General features: G+C 42.5%; 1 protein-coding gene across 2 annotated transcripts in view; it reads left to right on the top strand.

Annotated features, from left to right (window-relative positions):
- TMCC3 (transmembrane and coiled-coil domain family 3) overlaps positions 1-16217 on the top strand; it is a 138718-nt gene that overhangs the window by 46474 nt on the left and 76027 nt on the right. The window contains exon 1 of one of the 2 annotated variants that reach the window (XM_052774283.1): positions 11627-11680. The exons of the other annotated variant lie outside the window; for it this stretch is intronic. The gene's annotated coding sequence lies outside the window, so the exon portion shown is untranslated. Of the gene's footprint in view, positions 1-11626; positions 11681-16217 lie in introns of those variants that run through there. 2 annotated transcript variants of the gene reach the window in all.

A 16217-nucleotide genomic window follows, 5' to 3' on the forward strand; every position in this document is an offset into this window, starting at 1 on the left:
CTGTTTTGCCTCCTGTCTCACAAGCTTGGGGAAGGGACTTGGCTCCCAGATTTGCCTTCAGACTCCCCTCTGCTCCAAAACACAAATCCAGAAACACAAATATCTATTTCACCCCTTACCCCTTGCTGGCTGATGAGTTAAGAAAGTCCCCAGGTAGTGCTGATGAGTTTCTGTTCCTCTGAGGGCAGCTAGGTACAAGATTGCTCGCTCCAACTATCCAACTGGAGCTATCCAACTGGAAACCATATCAATTAGAGATGCACTTTGAATGTATTAAGTACTATAAAAGTGTGAAGTTCTGAGCAAAATGAAACCAAAACTGGTGGATATTATGGCACTGATATTTCTGTCTCATTTTCCCTCCTGTAGAATTGTACCCTGTAATTTTCTAATGCATTTAAGATAACTTCAGAAAAGTTTAAGAACTCTGGGAGTCTGATGATCCCACAGTAATGCCCTTGCAGAAATGCAGGGTACAGGCATTGGGAAGTGACATTATAAAATAAGAAAAACACAGTTGGAATGTTAGATGGATAACAATGGCAAATGCCATTTTCTTCATTCAGGTGAATGATGCAATCGTTTTGTTTAATCATTGTCTTTTTTTCTGTATCCTTCAGTGTCCATCAAAAATACTGCTGTTACGGTATGCTCTGACCAAGTCCCCTGCAAGGGCAAGCAGAAGTCCAGGACACATTGTGCAGTCCTGGGAAGCATGGCAGAGCACGGCAGGTCCTGCTCACCTAGGCGTTAGCATGTGGCTTTCCAACACAGGCTTTATCTCGCTGCTCCCGAGAGTGAGGATGGAAGTGAGAAGCGTGGGCAGCCAGAAGACAAGCGTGTGCTAAGACGTGATGCTTCCTGGGGGGTTGCTGGGAAGCCAGCGTGTGCGTGGTCCCCCGGCATGGGGAAGTTGCACCAGCTTCAGCAGAGATGGGTGTTGTGACTAGCTGGTGTGCCCTGCGCTGTCCCTCAATTAACAAGGCAGGAGAGCAGCCAAGCACTGTAGAAGCTTCCTTGCTTCACGACATGATTTCTTGCTTCCTTCTTACCCAGCCTTTGATTTTCCTCCTCCTCTGAGAGGGCTGACAGTTCTCTTGTGTTTCAGGAGCACCTTTCCCTAGTCTCCTGGCAAACACGTTTTGCCATTTTCTCTCATCTTTCGTTGCCCTTGATCTACTCGAGCCTCCCTTTTCATTTTCACTCCTCCCTCGCAGGGTCCCTGGTACTCCCAGCTCTCTTCCCCTCCTCTCCTGTGCAAAGAGCGCTAATGGGCACTTTCAAACCTGTGCATGCTCTGTCTTGTGTGTGCACCAAGAATCAGTGGATGGTGACACGGCTTTGCTGAAATCACGCCGGTCATGCTGACCTGGGCTTGCTGAAGCTCCAGCAGTAGTTAATGAGCAGCACTGGGAGGCTCATCCCAGATGCGGCAGGTGAAGCTTGGGAAGAAGGTGTACTGTGAGTTATTAATTGTGCATTTGTTTTAGCCTGCCTGATCCTGTAAATGAAGGTCTAGTGTTGTACAGCCCAGTGTTGAACCCTGGAGGTTACTGAGTAGGGTTATTTGTAGGTACTTTGGCACCAGTGTTCATATCAGGAGCTATTAAAAATAATGAGATGCTGCAGCTTTACTAATGATTTAAGAGGTTCTCCTTGCATCTCAGTATGAGGCTGATCTGATGCAACCATCTTCTTGATAGCATCCCACAGTGTTTTGTCTTTATGAGTACATCTTGTTCTGGCTTGTTTCAGAAATCTGCTCTTAGCTCTAAGGTCTACAGTTGTTGGCCTGTAATTAGTACCAATATTACGGTGCTATTACTGCACTGGTCTGAACTGCTGGCTATTTTTAGATACGACATTGTTCAGGTTTTTTGTTGTGTAGCTTATTTCTCTCATCATGAATCAGCAGGCCGCTGAGTATAAAATAATGCTGGGTTTTAGAACACTTAGTGCAGACTTCTGTAGATACCAGTTAGCCAGTATTTATACAAACATATCTTTAGATGGAGACTGTGGTCAATATTCTCTTCTGGTGGCTTGAAATACTAAGTACCTGCCTTGCCCATGGGCCAGGTAGTTGAGTGGATTTACACTTAGTCTGCAGCAAAATCAGATACTTGGCGTGCACACAGGTCACATTTACCATAACTGAAACTGAACTGTTTGTCAAGAAGCTAAATACTACTAATGCCTTATTGAGAAAGAGCCAGGTTTATGCCTTATGGAGGACTAATAACAGGAAGCCTGATTTCATGAAAGCTTGGGTAAAAACTAGGACATGTGCTGTGTCTGAACCCTACAGCTCATGTCTGAGTTCTCTCAACTTGCATCTTCTCTTTGAATTGTAAAATGTTAGCCCTCCGGTGGCTGTCGTGTCCTTGACTCCCAGCTAGTATTAATCATAGATTGTGCAACTTTTGTAGATAAGTGGCAGCTTCCTATTTCGGAGATCTTCTTTGAACGCCCTTAGGTTTTATTCACAAATAAAACTGTATTCTCTTTTCCTTTCTCAGCACTGTCATTAAAGAGAACTTTCTTTCTGTTACACCTCTAAATCAAGATGTGCTAAACGTAAAAACCCACTGAGCCTGGTGAAGAAAAAACCCACGCAACTATTGAAGATACAGTCCTTGATTCTGCAGGAGGAACTTCCGAGACTTTAATATCCCAGAGAGCAGGCCAGTAGCCTTAAAGGCTCAGGCTGAATAAGAGGTAATTAAAGCTAAATTAGTAGCAGGCAGTTTCCATCAGTGAGTTTAGAATCGTAGAAAATACTTAACATTAGAAAGGAAGGCATCAAAGCACAGAACTAGAAAAGTAGAAATCAGGAGGCTACCTCCAACACGGATGTTCACTGCCCATGCATACTAAGTCAGTCATCACAAAGAAAGATAGAAATGGGCTTAGAAAACAAAATGAAATTCACCCTAAAATAAAGCTAGATCTAGGGAGAAATTTTCATAGAAAGAGAAATACTAGAAAGGTTTAATTTTGAAAAAATCCCAGGAGTGAGAGCATGCAGTTAATCAGTTATGACGTTGCAATTAATATGAATTATTCTTTATAATTTGATAGCATTCAGAGGTATCAACAACAAATGAGCATTTGATTTTTTCTGTAGAATCTGTCATTGTTTTACCTGTACTGGTTGGCTAATTATTGCTTAAATCTCAGGAGTGTTATGAAGCTTAATTCCTTAATGTGTTTAAAGAGCTCGGATGCCCTGTGCTAAAAGATGGCATCAATATAAAAATATTGATAAGCACTTACATTTTAGTATCATTTCTGTATTTTGTTAGTTGATGAATCTCACTAGCATGTGTCCCCATGTACATGTATGAAAATGTGCACATTTTCAGTTTTCAATAATTTTTACTCTGCTCTACAAGGAAATTTAGTGATAGTTATAAAACCTGCATTTTTATATAGTAGCATTTTAAGCCTTACTTACATTTCAAGGGAGAAAAATACATCCTGAGGTATGGCTGACCAGGGCTGAAACTGCTGCATGCCATGAACAGACAGCACGTGGCAAGCTGTGGGTCCAAGCCCGTGACCCCACTGTGTAGAGGGTTGCCAGCAGCTTTCCCTGAAGAAGACACGGCTCTGTTCTTCAGATGGAGAGAGGATGTTTCAGCCCTTTCGCAGGGGCTCTGTATCGAGCTGTCAGAAGAGAGAAGACCTCATGACTGCAGTGACCGGACTTTGTGACGTTTCATCACAAAAATTGAAGGCATTGTAAGCGACCTGGTGAAAATGGAGTCGGGACACTCCTGAGCACCTCCAGCTATAGCAATCACGGCCTCGTCTCTTTGAGTGTGGACATGAGCCTCCTCCGTAGGTAAATGCAAGAAATTAATAGCACTGATAAAACTATCCTGTGGACACTCCTGCAGAGACATGAAAAGCTAATGTGGTTGTTCACCAGAATGAAAAACTGCCTCACTTCGATAAGGGACTGCAGCTAGCAGGACAGAAATACTTCTCAGGCCAGTTTTCCTCTCTCTGATTACTGAGCAATCTGCCCTCCACAGGAAAGCAGAAGAGAAACCCTCTTTAAAAAGTTGGTTACTAACTAAATTGAAGTGTAGGGGCTTTTTAAAATTATTTTTTTTAGTTCTGGAACTATCTCTTCGCTTTGGGGAAGTAAATACATCTTTATTAACCTTGCCAGGAAATACTGCTGAAGATCATCAGCTCTTTTTAGCATTTCATTTCTAAATGCATTTCTAGGCTTTGGTGAGCTTTCTCAGTGCTGAATATAACCCCTCATTTTGCCCCACTGCACAACCTGCTTGTCTTATGTGAACTGAATCTAGCAGCTTCTTTCCAAACTTCTGGAAGTCGTGTACCCCAGCCAGCCACCTGGGTGTTCCCGTACCTCATGCTACCTCATCCCCAACTTGAATTGCAGCTGGTAAGGGCCTTCGCTTCATGCCTTTCTTCCCCTTCACCTCTTTGCGTGTGTTTGGGAGGGCAGGAGGACTGGGAGGACTTTACGGGCACCACGTGTGCGTCCTCTCCTTCCTCTCGCTGCCCCGTGTCCTCTGCCGCAGCTCCTGGCTTCCCGGGCTTGCTGGGCTTCGTTCTTAGGAGGTTGCCACACACTTGACTGACCCAGCCTCTCTTTTTTCTACTTTCCCCTGTGCTAGAAGGTGCACAGGGCAGACACCGCTCCTGCCCTATTCCTGCTGTGGCTCTGTCTTGAGAAGTCCAAGTAATTTTATGCCAGATCTTGTATTTTGAGTTCTTGACTTTCTTGGCCATTGGGAACCCACAGAAAGGTGCTATGTATGGGGAGAATGAGAGACTCCTGGAGTGTCCTAGAAAATGGAAGGCTGCTGACTCCAGGCACTGAACACTGGGCACTGCCAGTCAGTCTACCTTTGTTCCGTGACAAAATACAGCTTGGGGATTAATATGGTGCAGGGAGACAACTCCAGCTGCTTCTAATTTCCTCACTAGGAGCCCATCTGTCTAGCTGCCAGGTTGCAGTACAGTTGTATTGCTAGTTGCATTGACTCATACTCTCTTTTCCTAATGATGCACAGAGATCAATTACCCATATGTTGTTTCCAGTGCCTGTACCTGCTTTTCATGCAGTCCCTCCTGAGGGGTTATTGGCGTTCCCGTGGAGCATGAGAAATGGATGGGACTCTCGCAAGCAGCCTCTGTACTAAGCTGTGAAGAGATCCTGAGGAGGGAACGGGGAAATTGTTTCCCTTCCCTTACAGTGTTGTGTGATGTATGTGCATATGAGTTCTCTCTAAATGGGTTTTAATTTCTTTTTGATTTCTTCATTAAAAGGTGTGTCACCTACCTTCTTCCTATTGCTTATGGCTAATATGCAGCTGAGCGAGTTTTTCAGTATCATGTCAAGACTGGAAAATAGAGGAGAGTGAGCTGGCTCATTCTCAGTGCAGATAAAAAAGCTTGGGAAAAATATCCTGAATATGCCTGCCCCCTTTACCCTGAGGCAGTGGTTGCACCCATGGGCCACCGAGGGCCTCAGTTAGACTCCCAGATATGGCAAAGAATCAGCATGTGCTCATTTATGGTACTTGTTTTATTTGTATTCGTTTGCTACCATTCGCTGTTACTTCAACATTAGAGATGTTTGCAATGACTTACATTCCGAGTTGCTGCTTAGTTGCTCCACTAAGGACTAAGCAACGTACGACACTGTTACAGAGAGCATCTTGCTTCAATCATATTATATTATGTTTTCCTTTCTTACTGGAGGCTCTTGACTTTTCATTAGGTTTTTAAAATACTGATGTTAACCCCAAGTGGACTGGGATCTGCATGGTGAGAGAGAAGTCCTATCTCAGGCCATATTGCCACAGATAAAACGTAAAAGTGCTCGAGCTCATTGGATTCATTTTTCAAGAAAGCCAAGTGGCTGGATCCACTGAACCATTTGCTTACAGCAGCCGGAGTGGGACAGTCTTGCGGGGGGGCCCAGGTATGGTGTTTATCAGTGAGGCTGCTCATCATCCTTGCAGAGCCTTACATCTTCTGGCTTCAATAACATGCTGATTGCTAGATTAGAAAAATGTCTCATTAACACTCGTTACTTTTAGTAGGTTTGTTCTGACTGGACACAGTGACGTGATAGGAAGTAACAGGACTTTCTGTACAGAAACAGAGAGTTAACATTCTTTACCTTAGATTAACTTGGCAGAAGCAGAACCATGCCACTGAACCTAGATTTGCAATGTGTTGGACTTCGAGTATTTATTAATTCCTAACTGTATGAAACTTCTTTACATGAATATATCCTCACTTATGCTGAACAAATATTTTAAAATGCTTAATTCTTCCCTAATTTCATTTTTCCAGACGCCTGACCATGACAGAATCAAAGAATAAAATCCGCTGGCAGTGTGATGGCTCTGTCTTGTGGTTATAGGTGCTTTCCAGTAAGCAGAAAAGTTTTGCCTTTGTACTTTGCCAGGTCAACACTCTTGTAAGAGGTGACATGATGCTGATTTGTTAGGCTGGTTGGTCTGTTTTAAAAGAATTGAATTACAGTCTGAGGCATGCACAGCATGTCAATAAATAGCAGCGTTGCTGTCTGCAGATATTTCTGGGGTTTGGTTTGCTTGGGGTTTTCTTTTCTGTTTCATTACTTATACTTAATGAAGGAAGCAGGCTACTTAAAGCCACATAGGAGTTACCAATTTGGATCACACTGGCAGTTCATTAACTCTAGTTATGATCACAGCTAAGTGCATTGGAGGAAAGTATAATAATATGCAGCATAGAGCGTATTTCATAACTTGTCTCCACAAAAAAGACCTTCTCAACCTCTTCTGTCTGCTCCCCTTCCCCCCTCCAGTTGCGAAGATGTACTTTCTAACATTACTTCCAAATTTTCTATTTGTAAGCTGTGATATTCTTCCTGGATTGTTCTCATCCAGAGTTGTTTGGGTCCACAAGTCCTGCTTGTTCCTCTGTCTGAAGCCATTTCCTAACCCTGCAGGTTAGGTTCTGACCATCTGAACAGACTTCAGGTGGCAGCTGACCCCCAGGGAACCACGAGAGATATTGGATGTCTGAGAGATGTCTGTGAAAGGACGGGAAATGTCTTTAGGACAGAAAGAAACCCTACAGGAAAGCTAGGAGTAAACAGACTCAGGAATTAATCTTGCATAGCAAGGAAACTGAGTATCCAATTGAGCAGGATGGAAACTTCTTTGTGAGTTTTATATTCTTGGAATATAATTCCGTCAGATGACAGGCCGAGTGGAAATACCTTTGCTGCCTATTGTTCTGTGGGAAATCCACCAACCTCTAGTGAACATTTTCTTGCCAGCTCATGTTCGCCACTCCTCGCTGCATTACTAGCTACCTGCGAGCCAGGTGTTCACAGCACAGCATTGACATTTCACATCACCCAAGTGAACCTAACAGGATGTTAAGGTGCTTGATCTCATCCAGACCATTCGACAGCTAAACATTAAGGCTGTGAACTTCATTTCCTCCATCAGCCAGGTCTCTGTTTACACAGATGTCAATAGGTGACAGCAACATGTTAAGACACGTGCTGATGCAGGAGGCACCTCTACAAGAGGGGAGCCTGGCACATTGTAGAGCCTAGGTGCACTTCAACTAGGTCCAGCTAGGAGAAAAAACCCAAGCGCAATGGAATTGGGTATATTTGTGCATTCTCGTAAATAAACAGAATTGCATCAAAATCCCACTCCCTTGAATGCCAGAGGAGTCAGTGGGTAACCCAAGGCAGGGTCCTCGCTCACATCGCCAACACTTGGGACCGCGGGTAACTCCCCAAGGCTTGCTCTGAAACCTGCTTCAGTCACCTCCTGCTGCACTTGTTCAGCCCTGCTCCAGCTTTCTTCTGATGCGAGCCATCTCTCCGAGCTTCTCATGCTGAGCTGTCACTCACACATGCATTTCTGACCAAAGCCATTCCCTGCAGACCTTCACCGTTCAAGGTTCAACAGCCTTTGGCCTTCTCCCGGTCTGGGATGGGAGGAGGGATGAATATATACATCTCTTGTCAACAAACATCTGTCAAGGACTGTTTAGCTAGCTGGTCCCCAAGGCAGCTCTGTGTCTCTTTAGCTCCTTCCCATTTTTTTAGGTTTCTATGAATTCTGGATTTTCTTTTAATCCTTTTAGGAGACTAACTAACTACTTGCCCATAAAGGGATGTGATGCCACCATCCCCCCATTGGTTTTGTGGAAGGTATGTAAGTTTCTTCTGAATTTAGCTGGAAGATTGAACACTTCCAGGCATAAATACATTAAACTGATTGCTTTAGAAATACCTGACTTTATTAATTTCAACCAAAACTTTTCAGTGACTTCTGGCTGACTTGCAACTTTTGCCGGGTCAGCTGAAACTGCACTCTTTTTCTGCAAATAAACTGTTTGTTAATATACTGACCTAGTCTTTCATGCTAGTCTAGTGTCCTGTTTACAGCAAGTTGAAACCAGCCTTGATAAAATACATGTTTCCTATATTTTTTTAATCAATTTTATCAATTGATAAAAAATTGAGAAATTTTATCAATTTCTCATCACTGTCATGGAGGCACTACTCTGGAAACATGAGAAGTATGTGCATCTGTCAGCATTTCAGTTTGATTAGAAAGGTTGAGTACCATCAGTTAAAACAGGAGATTTGTGAAGTGGATGCTCATTAGAAGTTCAGGACTACTCACTGAAAGGTTAAATGAACTGGGGCACACTCTGTATTTCCCTTTCCCCACACCGTCCCCAGACCGAGTAGAAGAGATGGGTGCTATTTCCCAGACAGATACATCTTGTGGATGAATCCCCTTAAAATTATTTTTTAATAGAACTGTGCCTTACAATGTTTTAAATAACTTTTTTCCTAAATATGCCAGAAACAGTTTCCATCTTTGATAAAGGTGTTTCTAGTGTCTATTTTGGTGTTACTAAAACAAGCCATTACGATTTAAATGGCCTTAAATGAGACAGTTTGTATAATGACTGAAGATTAACAAAACCCAAACAATGTGCCTCTAATACATACCCCAAACACATGCATATTATTTAAAGATATTTCAAGGACCTAGTTAGATTTGACATCTTTTAATTTGAAGCTTAACATTGAGCTGTACTAATGGCACAATTAACTTGGACTGTTACTAATGAATTTTCTAAATACATTTTTATGCAAGTTGTTACTATCCAATTGCTGGAGGCAAGGGAGTGCTGGGGAACCATACCAGCAGTTGCAATAATGTCTGGGACTAATTGCCTCTTAGGGCTTGACCTTGTCAATTGCTGGGTTTTCATCGGCTTCAGTGATTTATTTTTCACAGAATCAGAGTCGGAAAATATGAAAGCAACCAGGTAGGTTTGCTTTTGAAAAGCATCATCTGTTGTTCGTTTTCAGTGAGCACCAGGGCAATGGTATCTTCGGGCTGCTGCAGATAGAGTCCAGTTCCTGGCTTAGTTGAACTTTGTGACTTGAGTGAGTTGTTTCTGCCAAGACACGCCACAATGTTCATTAATTTTTAGCTACATCAAAGTTTGGGGCCAGGATGTACAACTTCTTTGAGGCAACATTTAGATGTATTGCGTCCCCTCTGCCAACTTTTGTACTTAGCAGCCATGAGTCAGACCTTCCAAAGTAATGAGATTAAAAACAATGACTTTTTTCTCTTTGCCCTCTATTTTATGAGTCGTCAGGTGACACTCTTGACACTTTTTTAGCTTTTCTTTGTAATCACAAATTTACACTATTACAAAATATGAAAGCTGAGAATCTCACTTAGTTTTGTCATTCCGGGACTGGGAGCTTTGAGAAACTGTAAATGTCAGGAAATTTGGATAAAATCACGAGAGTTGACAGGGCTGTGGCAGGACAATAGAGCCCTTCCTCGGTCCTGCAGGAGGGCTTACGCCTCTCTCCCAGGGGTATCAAGGGATCAAAGTTTGTCAAGGGATCAAGGCCTCCTGACCTAAGAACCCAAGAGTACACAAGCCAGGAGTGACTGACAAGTAAATGACACCACGGATACACACATCAGGAGCGTGGTCCCCTTGAAAGGGTTGTGTGGGATCCTAGCCACTGCTTGCCTCTATATTGGCTAGCTGTGTATGGATGGGGAGTTAAGGAAACTACCTGCTTCTCAACTGTCCTGAATCCCTGTCAAAAATTGATTAATTGGCCCATGCGCAGCTGTAGTGTGGAGACAGCTGGTCTTCATGTACTTCTTCTGAGATACGTGCCATGACAACTCTTACTCTTGGTGTAGGAAAGGTCACGGTCTGACCTAACCTATGTCTGTGACAGTGGCGCGGTGTTTATCTGCTCTTGCAGAAAAGAAAAGAGAAGAAAGTAATATCTGAATTTCCTCTCTGGTAGTCAGCATAGGGATTTACTCGTTCTTCATAGAGAACTGTGCAACGTTAGGAAAACAGTGTTTACAAGACAGAGCTCCTGATGGCATTCAGAGCTGGTTTTCAACCGCTTGTCAAAGTGACTGCAGTCTGAGCTACCGGGGCACAAGAATAAATCCTAGAATTAGCAATCGCGGTTTGCAGTTGCACATTCTGACCCCTCAAGATTTTGTAGCTGCCTCCAGTAAGGAACTAAAAACACAGGGGTGCTGTTAATCTTGTATAATTCTTACGCAATGGCCAAATAGGAGAATAATTGGAGAAAATATCAAGAGAGAAATTACTCTTGCATTTCACAGAAATAAAATAGAAAGTTGTTATCTTTCTGAATTTCCATGTTTGCGTCACATATGAAATTGATTATTTCCTAACATGATTTAAGTAAGTTGTGAATGTACTTCTCTGCTTTTAAAAGTCTCATTATTTTATCCCAAGGAAGATCTGTGCGTGATCTGAATGACACACATTTTGGGAGCTGCTTGTGTTCTGCTGAAAAGTCATTAGACTAAGGATGAGGAATGGTATATGTTAGAAACTCAGCAATGTAATTATGTGCAAGAACTCTGCTACAGCCTTTGGTGATAAACTACAGTCTAGATCCAGTCCTTGAGAATCCAGGCAGTATTACCTTATGAGTTACTTAGCCTGACTCACTGCTGAATCTCTTCTCTGTAGTCTAATGCTATGTGGCATGCTCCCACGCTGTGGGAAATGTGAAGGCAGTGGCCAAAAGACCATGTGTGCGATGAAACCATTTCCCTTCAGTATTTGTATTACAGTTTCGCTTCCTTTTTTTGGATGTGTACAAGTGAAAAGTGTCAGCTTTGCATGCAGAGCTCAGATGTACTCTTTTCAATCAGCCAAGCTAAGACTTGGTGACACGTATTAAAAAACAAACTCCCAACAGCCAAGTATCTGGTAATTTAGGCCGTTTGGTTATGATGTACCCATGCTCTTTGGTCCATCCAGGCATGTGGAGTCCACAAGCTGTGTTCTGGAATTGGGGGAAGTTGAGAAATGAGGATTTAGAGCAAGATGTGTTGATGATACAGAAAGTTTGATTTCTCCACCCCTGACGACACTTTCGCTTCGTATCAGCTCTCTCACTTATGCACTATGTATACGCTGTTCCTGCGACTCTCCATCAGTGCTCGGCGTGCTAACAACCAGCTGCTGCGTGGCGCTTATGGAAGTGGGTTGGCTAGAGGGAGGGATGTCAAGGAGAGGAGGCACAAACCACACTCAGCATGCAAAGAGAGCTTGAGAGGAAGAGGTGGGTCATTGTCTTCTGCTTCTGTTCTGTCAGATGCGTCTGCTCAGATGTGCAAGAAGTTGCCTTTTTTTTTTTTTAAATCTACTAGAGGGATAGAGCAATGAGAACTTTAATATTACCAAGGAACTGAGAAGATCTGGACCTGTGCTGAGATTTGCAGTAGGTACCATATTTAGCATACGCCCAGAGGAATTTTTGTGGTGAATTGTCTGTACATCTTACTGAACCCAGTAGAAATCCTGCGAGAAGATAATCTGATTTCAGAAGACTAAAGAATTTCGGAGGGAAAATGGGAGAATTGGGCAGAACAATGGGAGATCTATCAGGCTGAAGGAAGCCAGCTTTTTCTCAAAAAGTGAGGTATCTTTGGATAAAACCAGGAAGCCCATACCAAACCTGCTATGGGTAACTGTTTATTTTTGGTGTTATAACTCACATGGATTGTTTTGAAAGTGGCTGGCAAAGTTACCTCTGTTCTCATACCTCAGTCCAACTTAGTCACTGGCTACCAAGGCTGGTAAGAAGAATAGGACCTAACTTTTGTTGAAGTATTGAGAATCCCAGAAATGTTCTTTACTGGATTATTTTTAGGTATGTCAAACTGTCTTGAATGAACTAGCATTCTGCATTCCCAGATGCACTTGTTATAAGTCAGGTCTTTGACTTTTCTGAGCTTTAGTTAGCAAAATCTGTATTCTCTAAGTTTTACTTAAAATTAGGTATAGCCAATGACATTTGTGTAACTGGTTTTCTTCTTGGAAAAAAAATGGGATAATAATTAGCCATTTCTCCTTGTGTGTTTGATTTGTTCATGCAGAGTGCAAGCCAACCCTCCCTGAGGCTCCTTATTTTGCTAGAATGGCAAGTGCTCATCTATGGTCTTTATCAAGTGAAGACCTTGGGAAAAACTGGGATACTATGTTCAGGTGAAGGACACTTCCTTTTTGTCCCCGCACCTAATTTAAAGAATCCAGGCAGTTGGTAAGCTGGTAAGAACAGATGTTTTAGCAAAGCAGATTCAACTTAGGACTAGAATAACTTATGTCTAAGTGTGCCATGGTGATCTAAGCTAGACAGGTGCTTTAGGTATGCTCAGAGCCTTCTTTCGCAGGTGATGCTGGGCAGCTCAGGTGGCAAGTCTTCCTCTTGTACCGGCAACCCCCAGGCGTATGGGACAAAAGTAGCTGGAGATGGCGAGTGGGCCCCTGGGTTTGAGATGCCTGAGGAAACAACCTAGAAGAGGCTGAAGGCAAATTTAGCTGCTGTGGGACCCACGGTGGCAGCCATTTGGCTGAAGAGTGGATCAGGTAGGACTGGTTGAGGTAATCTTTCATCTCCCCACAGATTTGCATCTATATTTGCCTTTTCGGTGGCAGTTCAGGTGAAGGAAACCCCTTTGTTCCTGTGGGAGTTTTGACACATGAGTGAGGAGCCTTACCAGTGCACTGTTTGCAAAAGACTGCTTTGGAGGCTTGTGGGAAGTCTCCAGCCTTCTGCAAATCAGCTAAAATGTATCGGTCTGTTTATTTCTGCCTTTCCTAATCTCTTTGTTTTTACCAGACAAGAGCCCAAGTCACAGGCTCAAAGACTTGCAGCTGAATTTTGTCATTGACTCATCACATGCCTATTGGTAAGCCATCTGCAAATAAGATAATCGTCTGTAATTTGGGGTGTCTCATCTAAAGATGTCAATTTCCATTACTAAAAAATGAGACTAATGCATATAACACAAGGATATTGTGTAGAATAACTCACTGTATCTAACTATTGAAGAGCTCTTGGCAGGTGTAGAGTGCTTGTTAATGGCTAATTAGCGTTATTTAACTGTACTTCCAGCCATTAAAACACCACTGTCCCAAATGAAACCAAATCAAGCTTTTATTCTAACCTGTACATAGAGAATAATTTTTCCAGCCATAACTGTGTGTAACTTGCCATTTGCTCTCATCTAATCCACTTATTAGCTCTTGACAGTGAACTGAGTTCAATCTCATCTGACTCAGTAGCTCAGATGTTCCTAGACTTCATCCTGAAAACCTCTGCATGCAGTTAACACGTTAAATCCCCATTTTGTTTAATGGAGAGATTGTCCCATTTCAAGCAGTTGAAGGTTGAGAACCCTACTCAATAAGTAGGGGTGCAGGTTAAAAAAACAGTATATGCCACACTCAGCAGGAAGCTTTTTAGACTGGTAGAAAAGGGACGTGATAGATTGACTGCTGGGTGGTAGCTCACCCGTTGCAGGTATCACAAAGCCACAGAGAGCCTTTCTCTGAAGAAGGTATCTGCTTTGTCAGTTCAGATATACCCCAAAATGGCACGTGCTTCATCTCTGTATATGAGACACAAGACACAATGAAATACGATAACACAGGATTTTCTTTCTTCTTGGTTTCACTGGCTGGAGACAAGTTCCTTATTCATTTGCTCAGAACAAGTGTCAGAGCAGGCTGTGGAAAGTAGCACAAAAACGCCGATCATTATCTTTAATTTCACTGTGATGTTTATTACTGTGTTTCACAAAAGTGATTTCCTTTATGAGGCAATTTCATGCCTTACTGCTTCCTAATGCATCTTGCTGCTACCGTCAAATGTACAATTTTAGAAGACTTTTCCACAGAATCCTTTTCAGTTCCCAAATTTTAAAATATTCAATATACTCCAGCATGATTGTCATTAGGCTTTAGAATCTATAGCTCTACCATGTTTACTTTTAAATTTCATTTTCTAGAAATACTCAATTACTCACAGCAACATGTGATTGATGATAATTCTGCAGCCTGGTGGAATCCAGTTACTTGGTTCAGCAAAAGTTCACTTTTTGAGGGGTCACAGGGGGAACACGTTATCCTGGAAGCAGTTTTGGGCAGTTTCCCATTTCCTCCTCCTTGCACATACTTACTTGTTTCAGCGTTTGTTACGCTGTGCTGAAATCCCATCTCTACAAGCTTGATTCCTGCTCCAGGTGGATGGCGTATTCTCATTTATACCCTTTCAGGTGTTGTGGCTGAACTTGCCTTCTAAGCAAGACAGCAGAGGCTTGACTAGAGCTCTTTGAAATCAACCTTTCTATTTACTCATTGGGCTTTATTCTGAGTTAACAGCATACTCCAGTCAATTGCAAAAGCAGCACAGCCCTTTCCCCAACTTGCCCTGCCCAAAGCCCGGCACAGAGCAGATTGTCATCATTTCTTTCATCCTTCTGCCAGTTTTTTTTTCAGTTCAGCCTGAGTGTCTGCTGTCTGGTGTTTCTGCTATGGGATGTATGTTTTAGAGTAAACAAGGTTTGTTTTAATTTCTCCAAGATAAATCACCTGTAAAAAAAAAAATAATCGTCGCTTGAAAAAGCTAATTGCACTTAGTCAGTCTAAAACTTACCAGTTAGTGTGTCTCATTCCAGAGCTGGAGGCATGTGTCTGAGCCCCTTGCTCTGCTCTCATGTCAAAGGCTGTTCCTAGTGAGTGCCGCTGGAAACGAGTACCTGCTCTGTCAGGGCCAGCAAAGCAAAGGTAGGGGCCACGGGACTAACCCCATCCAAGGGAGCTCTTGTGCTCCAGGCTACAGAAAGGAGCATGCTTGCTGTGCCATCTGAATTGGGGGTGGGCCAGGAAAATAAAAAGGAATCGATCAGATGTGCCTGAAGCTAAGTGTGTCATTTATTTAGAGGTGTGAAGTTTGTATTAATGCGGAAGCGGGAATGGTGCACATGTGTCAGAGAGCGAGAGCGAAAGAAAACTTCATAATTATTGGAAAACAAAAAGTTAAAAACTTGTATGTTCAGATCTGATGCTTGTCAGATTTCTTAGTAGTTCTGAATGATGATGAATGGAAAGCTAGAACCCCCTGAACCTAAACATCCTTGTATTGTAGTTAGTCCTGCTGGATGTACATGTAAATCCAACAAAAGAACTTCTGTGTTCACAGATTAAAACATACCTGTGTAAATTCTCTCACCCCTTCCTGCCTACCTTGCCCACCTTGAACTTCTAACTAGGAGGAATCAGGAAAGGACGCTGTGTTGAATTTGCAGTAAAATTTGGCCATATGCATGTGATGTAAGTATATATCATGCCAGACAACAGCTATATTATGTCACCCTGATTAAAAAATGGACTGCTGTATCAATAAGCTACTGCCAATCATGATGTCAGTCTGCACAATGCCATTGGTTTGGCAGGCTTTTAAGTAAAAGAATTATAACCTCTTTCCTTTTGATCACTTTATTAAATCCAGATTGATCTTTCATCCAAAATGTCAAGGAATCTGCCAGCAGCTTAGCAATTAATGAGAATAATGACCTGCTATAAAACGAACAACGGTGAATTAAAAGTACAGGTTGTGTCTGCATTTGCCAACAAGATACAGATAACTTTTTTTTCAGCTGTTCTTAATTGTCATCTTTAAAAAAAGACAGAGATACTACAGAGAGTCTGTTGATTGCAGTTGAACTCAGTTTCCTATTTGAGTGCTCAAAGATTTTGGCTCACAAATAGGGACAGCTTATGCTAAGTCTGCTGCAGCAATTCTGGTCCCAAGC

The sequence above is a fragment of the Harpia harpyja genome, chromosome 23 (assembly GCF_026419915.1).
Source record: "Harpia harpyja isolate bHarHar1 chromosome 23, bHarHar1 primary haplotype, whole genome shotgun sequence".
NCBI lineage: Eukaryota > Metazoa > Chordata > Aves > Accipitriformes > Accipitridae > Harpia > Harpia harpyja.